Source organism: Chroicocephalus ridibundus, chromosome 3, assembly GCF_963924245.1.
Source record: "Chroicocephalus ridibundus chromosome 3, bChrRid1.1, whole genome shotgun sequence".
NCBI classification, from domain to species: domain Eukaryota; kingdom Metazoa; phylum Chordata; class Aves; order Charadriiformes; family Laridae; genus Chroicocephalus; species Chroicocephalus ridibundus.
In genome coordinates, this window is record NC_086286.1 from 84,882,840 (window position 1) to 84,897,086 (window position 14,247).

The following is a 14,247-nucleotide window of genomic DNA, read 5'->3' on the forward strand; positions in this document are numbered from 1 at the left end:
TGGGAGCACTGGAGATGCAGTCCCCTGCAAACACAGGCAGATCGTTTAGAGTGCCTTCAGATGAAATTCATATGTACTGGTCATAATATTTTCTTCGTAATATTCAATATTCAAAGACTAAATGTCAAAATGTCCAAGGTAGAAGCATTAGTGACTTCTAAAGGTATACATTGCAGCTGGAAATAAAAGTATTTACTATATTCACTGCAGGCATTAATTCTTAAACTATATACCCCTTTTCAGATTATCTGGGAACATCTAAAACAAAGATCTCTCTCAGCTTGAGGGGTGATATGTTCTCTGCTTCCTGAGAGCTCAGCAGCTTTTGGGGAGAGAGGGGCTGGGAATCCTGGTTTTATTTGTATTTATGAACAACCTGAGGTTGTGCTAAACTAGAGTCTGACGGGTGTAGGGGACTCCTACAGCAACACTGCCAAATTGCTTGTGATAGGGAACAAACCGATGAAAAGAAGCACCGTACCCACTGCTTTGCAGCTGTTACGTGGAAGGATGCTTCAAACCTTGGGTCTGGAAAGCTGCGTTTAACACTCTCTTTAGTGCCCCTTTATGCTGCCAGTGTGGTGTAATGGATTTCAGTATGGGTAAGAACGTGGCTGTAGTGCTGAACAAGGGCAAAGGAAGAAAATGTCTGTCTCTCATTATTTTACTTCCTATTTCAGTCCTTGGCCTTATCTATCAGGGCTCTGGTAGCATTTTTCCCTCTTTACATATGCCTATAAAGATAAAACACCCATAAGCACCTGTAAAACTCCCACAGGAGCTCGTCTCCTTTGCCAGTTGCTCTTTCTCACCTTTCTTAAGAGTAAACTGCACTGGAAAGCAGCCTTGCTTAGACACTGCTGAGTGCCACGGCCTGGCTGAAGACGACTACAGCTCCCCGCTTTCCAACAAAGTGGAAATGAAACTTCACCTTGCCAGTACCTGAGACACATTCAGCCACACCTGATTCAACATGTGCTACGAGACTGGGCTATGACAAAGATGAAGCGGAGTCCACAGAGAAGGGAGGGAGGAAGATGGAAATTAAAAAGTAGGAGGGAAGAAAAGTGCTAATTTTAAACTCTCTTCCACTTGAACACCATCACTTCTTGAGCCACCATAACTTGTAGCCCTTTGGCCACTTTCTATTTGCTGCTTATTTTGAAGGCTGTATGTTTTAAATTGGGCTTTTAATCGTGTGCCTGCTGAAGTAGCAAATGTCAAGATAGAACTGTGAGTGGCAGCCTGCTCTTCACTGGCCACGAGCCGTGGGAGGGGACATGTGGTCAGTGGTGGGAGCTCACCACGGGGACTTGTGGCCACAGTACCCCAGTCCTTGAGGAGGGGAGCAACGGCAGGTGCAAGAAGCAGGAGGACCCTGACACTGGTGCACCATGTCTCCGTGCTAGAAAAGAGACGGGGCAAAGAAAAGATAAATAACATTATTTCCATCTGTTGCAATATGGAAGGTTGCACCACGGTAAAGTAAGCAGTCCACTCAATGTAACAGGGCGTGCTGATAGAAACCTATCCGCTCTTACTCCAAACCTTCATCTGGGATGTCATCAACCTCTTCTTGGTTTTGGGGCTTTAAGTTTCTGCCAAAGTGAAACAGACTATTGTGTAAAACCATGCAGACCTTTCTGTTGGCAAGAACAGGGTTTTCCCCGACACGGTGTATTGAAAAACCGCGGTTCAGCAACAGTGACAACGACCCGTGTTCAACCTTGAAAACGTCAGAACCTCTCCAGTCCAAAAGTGCTACCTCTGTACCTTGACGTATCTCAACACCAGTTTTAAAGGTGCAAACTATGTAATAAGGTACAAAGGATAGGTACAAACACAATAATATCGTGCTTATCAGTAAAATTTTTAGACACTATTAAAACAGCCGGTATCTGCCACATAAAGGCAGTTGTATAACGGAGGCAGAAAAGCTTAATCCTGTCTGTGAGGTCTTTAAAGTTTCCACTAGGATGAAGGGTGCTATAAAAATATTTTTAAGCCTGTAACTAGCAAAAATGACTTCATTATGATCTCATGTGCTGCCAGAGCACCAATTAAATTGACTTGATAATGTTATGATTAGGCTGTACTTTTCATCAGTTACAAAGCTCTTGATTGAAGAAGAGATTTGCAACATTGAAAGAAATGACCTTGTGATATGGATTTTTATCAATGACTTTTTACCTTGCTGGTTTCCAATTACATGACAAATAAATAATAGTACTTGCAGCTTCTATTATACTTCTGAGGATCCCAAAGTACTCTGCTGATTAATTAGCTTCACAAGAGCTGTGAGAGTTAGATACATGTTAGCTTGTTCTTATTAACAATTCAGAATTCAAATGTGATATCTTTGCCCCATTCAAATAAATGGCAAAAATCCTCTTGACTTTAGTGGGGGTAGGATTTCACTCAGAGAGTTTAAGCAGTTCGACCAAGGTCACAAAATCTGTCTGCAGCAGAGCTGGGACATCGCTCCTTTCTCACTGCCATTGCAGTTAAAGCCATAAAGTAACTCAGGTAAAACGTACCCAAGGTTTGAATTACACTTGATCCTGCACTTCCATTGTCAAAAAGTCACCTTTAAAAGTCATAACATACCACTACCAACTTCATTAAAAAAAAAAAAGCAGCAAATTCACATAATGCAAAACCACTTGATCAGTGAGAAAAAGAGCCCATATTCCACAAAGCATCCTTTCGCGTTCTTTTCATTCTATAATACATAGCAGTTTGAGAACTCTTGCTTTTCAGTATTTATATGAACACATACATTGAGTAAATGTGTTTTTGTATTAAATATGTTTTGATATTTGTCTCAACATGAATTCATAGAATAAAATCAATGCACAGTACAGCAGTCTATTCAAAGTTTCTCAACTTATGCTAATGTAAATTCAAAATGACGTAAGAAATTATATCATAATAAAGAATAACTTAGAAAAAACATTTGTATTCCTCAGTGCTCTAAGATATGTACTTCATGGTTCTCGTTCTTTCTTAGAGCTAACTGCTGCTTGGGATACAGAGCAGCGAGCACTGCACTCCAGACTCCTTTGGAAAGGACAGGGAGAAAATTTGTTTTCCACTTTTCAATTATGGAACAGACTCAAGAAAAAAAAGATCGTTCTGGAGTCAGTTCAAAAAATGTGGCAACCAGAGCAGTAACTGCTGAGCTGCATTGCCTCTTGTCCACCAGGCAGGCTGGTTCCCCATCAGAGGAGAACTGGAACCTGGGCTGCCTTTTTATTTTTGGAAGGTATACGTCACCTTAAGCAACAAATCCTTTGCCAAAAGAAAAAGCATGAAAAAATTCCTTTATTTCAGAGATGACAGACAAACTCAATGCTAAGTGAGTTTGAGCTAAAAGAAAATGAGTTCGAGCTAAAAGAATCATGAGAGCAACCCCAGCTCATTGCTTCTCTCTTCTTTCTTCAAAAGATATTCCAAGGATATTGCGGTGGATGTGAAAAGGATTCTTTCATCATCAATTGTCAAATGTGGACAGACTGATGGAATGTAATCCTTGCTCTTATAGTGTTGGTGGATGCAGAGGAGACCCTAGAAAGGGAAAATGCAACCAGTGCAAGAGATGCATCTGTATGGAGAATGGGAAGGTGACACCTACAGACGTTTACAGACACTTACAGAAGGAGATGCGACACTTGCGGCAAGAAAAAACAGAGTGAACTGGGATGACCTTCAGTACTGACTGCATAGTAACCAGTGTCAGAAAAATGCTCCCCCTCCAAACACATTATTACAGAGCTGAGGATTGTTAAAAACACTACAATTGAATGCAACGAATCAGACAGCACTTACCAGAGCTGGCTAGTCCACACGGTACAATAAGCATTACGTGGGCAGGCTAGCCCAACTGTGACCTGCATTGGGATCCCCAGGTTTCTAACGCTATGAAAATTACACAATAAAGCCATTCTTTTAAAACATCTTTACATGTACAATGCCTTTTTATTATAATAAATTTACATTATTAATTTTATATATTTTATATACAATATAAATACATTATAATACGTTATGTTATAAACTTACCTCTATTATAAAACCACGTAATTTCATTGGACCGGGATGCATTTAGTGCAGTAGCTGGGAGAGGGAAAGAAGTTTACAATCAATGTTGAATCTGGCTACCAGCTCAATAACAGCAAAAAAATTAAGCACATTTTCATGGTATCCACAAAGGCTCCAGGCAATGCCAACCTTGTGTCTTAAATTACCTCTTAGAGACAAAGCAAAGCATAAGCCATTTTACAATTGTAGAGAAGTGGCTTTATAGTTTTTGACCCATAAATGCCAAATTTCACATAAACCACCGGTGTAACATAAAAACTTCTTTCAAGTTGCCTTTTGCAGCCAACTCAGAAGTCACATACCGATCTCCATAGATCATAGGTAGAAAATTGCTGCTCTTCCCCATCCAGGAATTACTGTTAGGCAAAGGGAGTTCTCTGCAGTGCAGCATTCCACAAATCCATGTGCATTTTATTTTGGGGGGTTCTGGCACATATCCAGACTACATGCAATGTCAACTGGTTATAATGCAAAAGACTACCTGTACACACAGGTAGTCAAAATATTGATAGTGGGATTCGATTATATTCCTGTTTATGGACATAAAAATGAAGGCAAATTCTCAGAAGACTCTGTGTTCACAATTCACAATTCAGTTTTGAGTATGTGGAGATACTTGTATCACAGATACAAAAAAAAAACCCCACAAACAAAAAACAAACAAAACAAACCAAAAAAAACCCACTGGATTTTCAAAAGTTTGTATTTAAGTTCACAGAGTCTGGAAAAATCCTGAAGACATGCCTGTAGGAAGACATGTTACTACCTCCTGGGATATTAGCAATAAGATTTATCTCCTTCTTCCAAAGACTCCCAGCAAGAAACAGTGTCCAACTGAGTTTGGAGAAAACAGATAAAAGATTTGACCTCCAGTCTGTAATAACAGCAGTGGACGCTGAACTAGATTATCTGGCTGGCAGGGTGAATTAGCTTGACCACTAAGTGGACGTGATTAAAATCAGGGATGGAGAGACTTTCCAGCAGACAGTAAGAGAAGAGCAACATAGATCACTCCATTTCACATGTCTTCTGGCATATCGTGATTTGCTTTTGGAATAATACGTTACAAAGCTGGACACAAATAAATCATATCTACTTGTCTGCTAGGGCTGCAGCTGATGAAGTAAAAACACTTTGTGCACAATTAAATTAAAAACAAAGCCAGTAAATTGATTTTTTTTTTTTTTTTTTTTTGCCAAGGAAAGCTTCTATGCTGCAAAACACAGAGATACTAAAAGAGAAACTAGTTCACATGTGGCGTGTATATCAAACTTTTTTTCCTTGATATTTCTGCATTGGATTTTCTGTCTCTTCTCCCTTCACCTCCACTCTTCTTCTTTATTAAATGCAAACTCAAAGAAGCTTACATCAAATACACAAAGTCACTAAGTTCAAGCAGATTTGAAATTAGGTGAAGAAAGTTCACTCAAACTCACAGACTATGTTTCTGGCTTCAGCAATTCTGAAAACAAACATAATCTGTATCCATAGGGGAAGAACCTGAAGCAGCCTCTGATAGCAGAAATGCAGATCTAAGTCTTTTCAAATGCAATGGTTTTTAATAAACTTTTCTTCGAATATCCTTTGACTCCTGTTGGCTGCTAGGTGGAATGGGGCAATATAAACCTCACAAATCATTATTTCAAATATTGTTGATATTGGTATTCTCACAACCATTATTTCATTACTATTTAAGACTTGCAGTCAAGATTATGGTTTATAAAAATGCTCTGGTGGTAGCTTATAAGAAATAATATTTCTGTGCTATTTATTTTCTGTTAATGCTTATAAACCATTGCTTCTAACCATGTGCATCCTAGTGTGGATGTTATGTCTCCTTCTTTCCAGTAAAGGATTCCATTTTCTTATTTGACCAAAATGCCCTGATAATCTGTTGTTTACTTCTAATCAGAATTTGGAACATCGTCTGCATTTTTAAAGCTTCCAAAAATATGCTAAAATGAGGTTTAAATAAGGATCATATGATGGGTAGTCTTCATTAAAACAAATAGATCCAACTGGTGTTGTGACGCTTACCATTAACGTAACATCATGAAGGGCAATAAAATAAGCTGAGGCAGCCAAGGATTTAAGACTAAAGTAGATACACACAAATTATAAAGCTTGACAGTTCATACAAATCCAAAGAAAATTCTAACAATTAAGATGTATAAGGTGAGACTTCATAATCCATCCAAATACTGACAAGTATTTTGTCTAACTCATATTCAGATGCAGAGTAATTTGAAGCTAAATCATTTTACATTACAAAGAACATCAATGAAAGTCTCTTAAAGATCCTCTTCCAAGGCAAATGGTCAGTGACATAAACCATGTTGTTATTTCCAGTATGTGAATATACATGGTGAAACTTCACCATCATTAACGATGATTCGCTTCCCTAGGTGTGGAGAACATTATTTCCACAGTTGTATCATGAAAGGAGGGAGAACAAAGGTGTGGAAAAGAGACCAGGAAAAGGAAGTGTATGCACTGAAACAGGAAGCAAAGGGGACATGTGAATGAAAGGTGTGAGGGGGAAAAGGGAAAAGAATACATGTACAAGATGGTATTAACAGTCAGAAAAACCCCACATGAATATGAGAGGGACTAGAAAGAAGAAAACAAAATCCTGAAAAATTATAGGAAATTCTGGGAAATTATGCTGGTGAAAAAATTGGCTCGGGGCTACAGAAAAAGAAAAGCCCTTCGGCTCACACATCAGTCCTAAGTGTGACCTACTCTAACGCACAGAAGAAAAATAAAAGCTGAATAAGGCAAGGATGTTTATAAAATCTGTAGATAGTTCTCTATGGATATAAGCTGGGGCTTTGGAGAAAAAAATAGGTTTCATAAGTAAATACGTATCTATGTGTAAACACAAACATACCGAACTCCTAGCTCTGGGATTTCAGGTGCAAAAATCAGCCATGAAGGGTAAAGGAATTGAAGTTTATTTTAGCCTCACAATTCTCTACTGCCAAAGAGCCAGAATTTAAGTAGTTCACACTGTGAATTTTGCAGCCCAAACCATGCAAGTACAGCATTATTATATAAAATCGATATAGAACTGTCGTCTGCAAAATCCCTGCCTGCCCTGCCTACCCCTATACCAGAACGTGTGTGTGATAACAAAACAAACTGCAGCTGATTCATGCTGCTCCTGCAAGGGGGAGTATTTTTACATCCAAACCTTTTCCCTTGCCCTTCTTCTTCTTGTCTCTGCAAGCAGCAGAGAAAATTCCTTCTGCTTTATCAAATGGTTCATTAAGAAGCAGTTTTGATGAGATACTAATGATGCTACGCCAGTTGCCTGCAGCCTCACCTCACCTTAGGCCTGGAGGCAATAGCGGAGGCACAAAAGTCTTACGAGTTTCATCACGGTCACCATCAGCAGACGTACACTGCCTGTAGTGACCAGAACCATCAGGCTGTATTACACTGGTAGGAGAAGGGACAAAGAGAGAAATCCTGATGATTGGAAGTTTTATAAAAGACAACTCCTGAAATTCTTGAGCTTGTTGTTGCTAGATTTTACTTACCATAAATAAGAGAAATAAATGCTCACGCTTAATCATAATGTGATTCTCATAACCCTCATTCTTTCCAGCATGAAATAAAAGTTAAATATTACATATTAAAGACTAGAAAAATATTTATTTGAGCTCTAATTATTTTTCTCTTTTTTTTCTAGCAATTTGTTACAGTAGACATGCTATTTACAGACAAATAAACAATTTTTCATCAAAAAGAACAGCAAAGATCCATAAGAATACGTCATGACTTAGAATAGAACACATCTATTTTTTAGCTATGTAGCACCATAAATACATAGCGGAAGAAAGGAAGAAGGCCATCTCACACGTAGTAACCATCTTCCCCTCATCCTAATCCACTCCTTCATAGTCTTATGCAGTCTGTAGAGTATTAGAGATCCTTGTAAAAACATAAGTGACAGTTTCAGAATTTTTTTATAGTTTTGTAAAATAAATCTCCAGTGGATTTACCTCATAAAGCTAAATCAAAGCTGATGTTTTTAGCAAACAACACTCATAATAAAGTTGTTAATGGGTTTATCCCTTTCCATATGTTCTTGCCCATTTGTTTTTGTTTTGCTTTGAATTTCAATTTTGATGTTTTTATTGAAGTATCATGAAAATAAATACATACATAAGAGTTCACAGCGAAAATATCATAATACAACATGTATCAAATACCGTACTGAAACCTAAGTACAAGTGCTGGTAGACACACAATTATTTTTGAAAAGTATGTGGATTGCAGAGGAATGTAATGGATGGAAGAGATGTCACTGTACTGGAGGAAATGGTATGCAAAAAGGGTATGCAAAAAGTATGTGCACTAGCTGGCAAACCCCATCCCTATTTTCAAGCCAAAGAACCTCCACTGAAAGGATTCAGTCCTTGCTTTAAAGTATTATCCATGGGGGCTCACAGGGGCTCCATCCCAAAGGATCTCACCCCCCAGGAGATTTGTAGAGAATGACCACGTCCCGGAAGGTATTTCGATGCTGTATGCCGCTGACACCTCTAAATCACAGGCTGCGCTCTTCTTTATGTTACTTAGAAATTTCATCAAGCTTTAACATCTGATGTTTCTATGCTTTTCAGCTGACAACTTCAAGCAGAAGAGTCAGAAGTAATCCAGCACAGTGATAAACAAGCCTTGAACTACTGTAGCAAATTCCATACCTGGCAGGAAAAGGTGCAGTCTTCAGCACAGCCTACAGTAGCAGAAAGCTTTCTTTCTATTTATTTATCTAGGATAAGGAAACTCAGTTCAGCACTTTGACAGCCACAGGCAAATGTCCTCTTTAGAGGTGCTATAACCATTCCTTCAGTTCCTGGAAATATTTTCCTTCCTCACCGGCATCACTTCCATCATGCCCAGGAGGAGTCTAACAGACTGTTCTTCCATCGAGTAATGTCTTTCAGACACAGGGGCATGTCGTTGATGCCATTGTCTCTTCCTGATAAGAAGGAAACAGAGTTGAGTGTGTCTGTACACCGATTTTACAACTTCTAATAAGGTCATTTAAAGTTCCGGCACATAACACCGAATGCAAGAGGGGACAAAGCTCAGTTTCAAATGTGAGAGTCCTCTGCAGAGAGTAACAAACGGCTGTACTGCGGGAAAAGGACAGACCTGCAGAACTAAACACATCAGAGCTGCAGTTCAAGAGCTGGTACTGAGGCTATTCCCAGTGTAAAATTCCAGACTACGATTTACGCAGTTATCAGAAATGCTGGAATATCCTAAAGATTCTTAGGTTGTTTGGTGGTTTCCTTCTGATCGAGACTTTCATTTGGGTCGTATAAAGAAAATTGTGACACCCTTTAAATACAAAGACTCCATTTACGTCAATACTGTATTGGGTTTTAATTTCTTTATGATTAAGTGGTTATTAAATTCCAAGGATTTTTTATTATTATTTTTAAAATTTTATTTTCTAACAAGACGATCATCCTATAGTAAATAGAGACAGTAGTTGACTGTTCAGGTTTTGGACCCAGACATTTGACACTGAGATGACAAATTCTGCAAATCTGGATACCATAAGTCAAATTATTACCTGCAGCAATTCATTCTAAATATGAAGCAGGCAAAAACTATTTGCTTACCAAAACTTCCTACAAACCAGCTGGGGTAAGGAAACAGGCCTTTATGTATGGACATGCACATAATTTTGCAGATGCCATGAGTCCTCCTTGATATAATACAGCCATTAAAGGATAAATGATTTGAAAAAAAAACCCCAAATCCAGGTAGTCAAATATAACTAAACCGTTAATTTAGAAATATATATTTCTCCTTCGTTAGGGAATAGCTTGGAATTATGATCTGTAATTGTTTCAGGATCTGAACTCCTTTTCTTGCACGTATGTGTGGGGACAGTGGAACTTCAGAGGTTAGGGAATTAGCCACTGCAAATATTAATTACATTACTTCAGTAGAAATTATACTATATTTGTTATTAATCAATAAAACATTATATTCCTCATTAGAATTAAGCTGTATAATTAACTTTTTTATTCTTAATACTGTGGTAAAAAAAGGCTTGACAGGATGGAGCATAAAATGGCTTTTACAAACAATCCATTCTGTAATTGGATTGTTCTGAAAATATAATCCTTTCCCTCTGGTTTAAAATTAGTATTTATAATCACAAGTCTTGGTAAATATAAAAACGCAGAAGTCTAAGCCTGAGCAGAGTGGTTTTAGTTCCGTTCCTCTTTTTCCCCTCACTCTTCTGCACCTAAGAGTATTTTCTTTGAGAAAGGAAGAGGGACGCAGGCTGAATGCCGAATGCAACCTTGCAAATGTTTTCTGGTTTTGCTCCCTCACATTTTCTTTTTCAGAATCCTAATGTAACACTTCCCTGCGCTATCACATGTTAAAGCCCCGGCTCCTGAACTGTTGTATTTGGCCAGCAATTAAGAAGCTCCCTGCATGTGAAATCCTCCTCCTCGCAGAATTCTTAGCCCTCATTCCCTAATGTTAGCCGAGCAAAACGGTATATCTTTATACACACAGTGCAACTGCCAAGAAATCAATTCTGTGTGTTTTCCTCCCTTTTACACTTTTAAAGGACCGTGATCAGTTTTCTGTCTCTCTTTCTTTTACACATCCTTCCCTAGCTTTAAAGTGGTGTCTGATCCCTTCCCCTCCCCAGTAAAAAAAAAAAAAAAAAAAGAAAGAAAAAAGAAAGAAAAAAAAAAAAAGAGGCAAAGCAAACCAGGTAGAATTCCTCTGTTACTATTAACACCTAAAAATATGATCATGAAACAAAAGCTTTGCTCCTCTGTCCAATTTGATGTCTTTTTCATGCTGCCTCAGTGATGGCCAAATAATTGGTTGTTCACTTGTGTCCTTGTCTCCCCCGACAGTTCCACAGATGCCCTGAACAATGCTCCAAAGACTGCTTTCAGTAGGGGCAAATCCTCATTAATCATTCCTGGCTGACAGCACAAGGGAACACCTGCATCTGGCGCAGGGACCAAGCAGTGGCTTCTGGGAGCGCGCATTAAAAAGACCAACCAATTCAAGTTGTGGGAGTAGGCTTCTAATAGCCATGTGAAAAATCTGTCTCTCGCCGGATTTTCCTTTCATTAAATATCTAAAATTAGACCTGTGGCTCGTGTTGAGATTAAAACACCAATGTATTCTAAGCAAATCAGGAAATGAACAGTACTGTATGTTATGATAAATGGCTGCTAAATTCTTTATGTCTAGATCAAGCAATGTTAGCATTAAATACTGATGAACTGTCACATAATTTTCATTTAGAAATGACTGCACTTTGAGCTTCATGTCCTGTGGTGCTCATAAATATTTTTCCCTGCTATATTTCACAAATAGACTACAGTGACTACGCAGATATTTTTACCATGTAGCCCCAACTCCACACTGTATATAAACTGTTTTTCTGTGCAAGCGCGTCAACCTTTCTGTGCAAAGTATCATCAAAAAATGTTTGTAGTGCAAAAAGGTACTGTAGCCACCCCAGCACTATAAAGCCACATCGAGCTTCCTATTATAACAATTTCTTAACAGAATAATTGTCAGGGTTTTTTTAAATTTTTTTTCATTGCATTTAGAGTACAGAGGGGGGATTTTCCTCCTAAGGAAAATGGGAAAGGAGCAAAGAGAACAAAAATAAGTTGAGCTTTCCCCCACCCCCCCATAAAAATGAGTCAATTATACTTATCTAAACATGTAGGGCCATTAAAATCTACGGTAGGATTCCAACTGATTTCAATGGGCTTTGGGTCAGGCCCTTAGGCCCCGCATCTGGTCTGTGATTAAATAAGCACATCTCTTCCCACATATAAACTGGAGAGAACCACCATGGGCTGGGGATTACAAACGACTAACAATGTATTTTCTTTTGCACATATCACTGAGCACAACCAGGCTTTGAGACTGTCCATAAAATATGTTCACATCTCAAACAAGAAAGCACTGGGCTGATACAAAAAGTATCTTTTAAAAGGCAGTCAATTATCACCTATACACCACGGTGAAGATTTTAGCAAAGGTCAGAAGGGGGAGCAAAGGGAAAACGTGAGGTAGGGATAAAAAACCTACAGAACTCAGAGCATTAAAACACCACTAGTGCTGAGATGCTGTACACAGTGGAAAAGAGCAAGAAACACATCTAGGATATGAATTACAAATTTAATTTGAAATATATTTTCCTCCAAGCTGATACTGATGGAATTGATTTGGAAAAAAATGACCAAAACAGAATTTTGAAGTGTTTGGGGTTTTTTTTACTTTTAATGAGAAAGAAAAGTTTGCAAAGTAAAATCATGTTCTGTACAAGCAAGAATAAAGCTTGCATGCAGTAGATTAAAAAAATAAATAAATAAAAGAAAGGGAAAAAAAAAGTCTGATGACCACGAGAAAAGCTGTGAAGTGCTACATTTGGGAAATCAAGAGTTAAATATGTATGCGTATGTAGATTATATGTATTTTCATAATTTATCTTCATATGTTTAATACTTTTCTTTTAGTTATTGAACAAAACTTCAAAGATATTTAACTTTTGCACTTAGTTGTCATTTAGAAATAGTGACATTTGACAGAGAAATGCTTTCTCCTTACTGAATGCAGTACCATGGTCTGCACAATACGAGAAATGATGCCATCTAAATGCTATGAGTTAAGGAGATAAATAAGAGCAGGTAGAACAAAACAGACACCTATTTGGCCTATTCTCTGAAAGCTACCAACACATAAAGTCTTCCTCTTTTCACTACTGCTTTCTACTGTTCTTTCATAGCAGCAACTAAAGTGACTGTTCTTAAGAATTTCATCCAGGTGTGGTGGAAATTTGGCTTAGAACAGATCAGTTTAGTTTAAGAATAATATTTTCATAAGATCTGTAAAAATCTCAGCTCTTTAAAGTCCCTGTTAGGACCTTATGCAAATATGCACAGAAGTCAGGCAAATAAGCGACTGTGTAGATGCGATGTAATTATGTTCACATCTGTTTGTAAGGATGGTAAATATGCTGACGCATATAGTGGGCATAAGTATATCTCCTCAGTAATATACCTCAGTTATAGACGAGAACTACTGAACGCGGGAAGTCCCCTTCTAATTTTTTTTTTTAACTGAGACGCTTAGCAAATTGTCACACATGCAGGAGGCTGGAATGCAAATTCTTGCTGCCCTCAGGCAAGTTTCATTAGGCTTTCTGAAATCCTTTAAAATTTGCTGCGTAAATAATTTCACATATAACTTAACAATATCACCCGTTCAAAAGCAACACGTTTCATGTATACTTCAAACGTGTGGGGGGGGCAGTTCTTCAAAGAGACACTGTTAAGGTAAAAAACATGTAAAACAGTATCTTGATTGTTACTACTAGAAGCTCTGATTATCGTATCATATTAAATTTTAAAAATAACTTTGATAATCTGTTTACTTTTATTACAGGTATCGCTCACTTCTCTTAGGCTGGACAGTGAGAGGAGACTAGTAAGTGTCGCTGACTGCTCTCACTCTCATCAATCTAAAACTAAGAGGAATTAACAGAAAAGTTTGCACAAAATTGAAGAGTAAACCCAAACAGAACAAAACAAAAAGCAACCACTCCCTACTTTCAGTCCAATTTTAAAACCTAATTTCTTTAGACCACTTCAATTTATAATAATTTTGAAAATCTTGTTAGAGTTTTCCACTGAAACCCCATGACTCAGCTCTACGGTCATAGAGGTAAAGTGCACAGCGAGCCTCATTCACCCTCTCTCCCTTTTCCTTTAAAATTTGGAATCAGTCAGTTCTCAGAGGCAAACTAAAACTCTCTATATACAATTTTTCGTATCAAATGTTACACCAGCTCCAGTATTGGGGAAAAAGTGGATTCATTCCACCAGGAATTAGGACAGAAAGCCAAAAGTCAAAATACAATCCTTCATATTGTCCTGTCTTCCACCCAGCCTTCCTCTGCCAACCCTGAAGAAACGTTCTTGACCCAGTCTGAACTCTGTGCATGGATCAGACACCGGGAGGGTTAAAATGTCAGGGGAATCATATAGGTAATCTTCATATTATAGATGTGGTATCCAAAATCAATCTATAGTAGCTTTTTAGTAGGTGCCTTTATCTTAGTAGTTA

The 14,247-nt window shown here is 38.1% G+C and overlaps 1 long non-coding RNA gene across 1 annotated transcript in view; it reads right to left on the reverse strand.

Moving 5' to 3' along the window:
* Positions 1-3,835: 3,835 nt before the first annotated feature.
* Positions 3,836-14,247, reverse strand: part of LOC134513910 (uncharacterized) — a 76,829-nt gene continuing 66,417 nt past the window's right edge. The window contains exons 2-3 of the long non-coding RNA XR_010070536.1: positions 4,063-4,116; positions 3,836-3,918 (exon numbers count right to left, since the gene is read on the reverse strand). This is a non-coding gene — a long non-coding RNA (uncharacterized LOC134513910). The remainder of the gene's footprint in view (positions 3,919-4,062; positions 4,117-14,247) is intronic.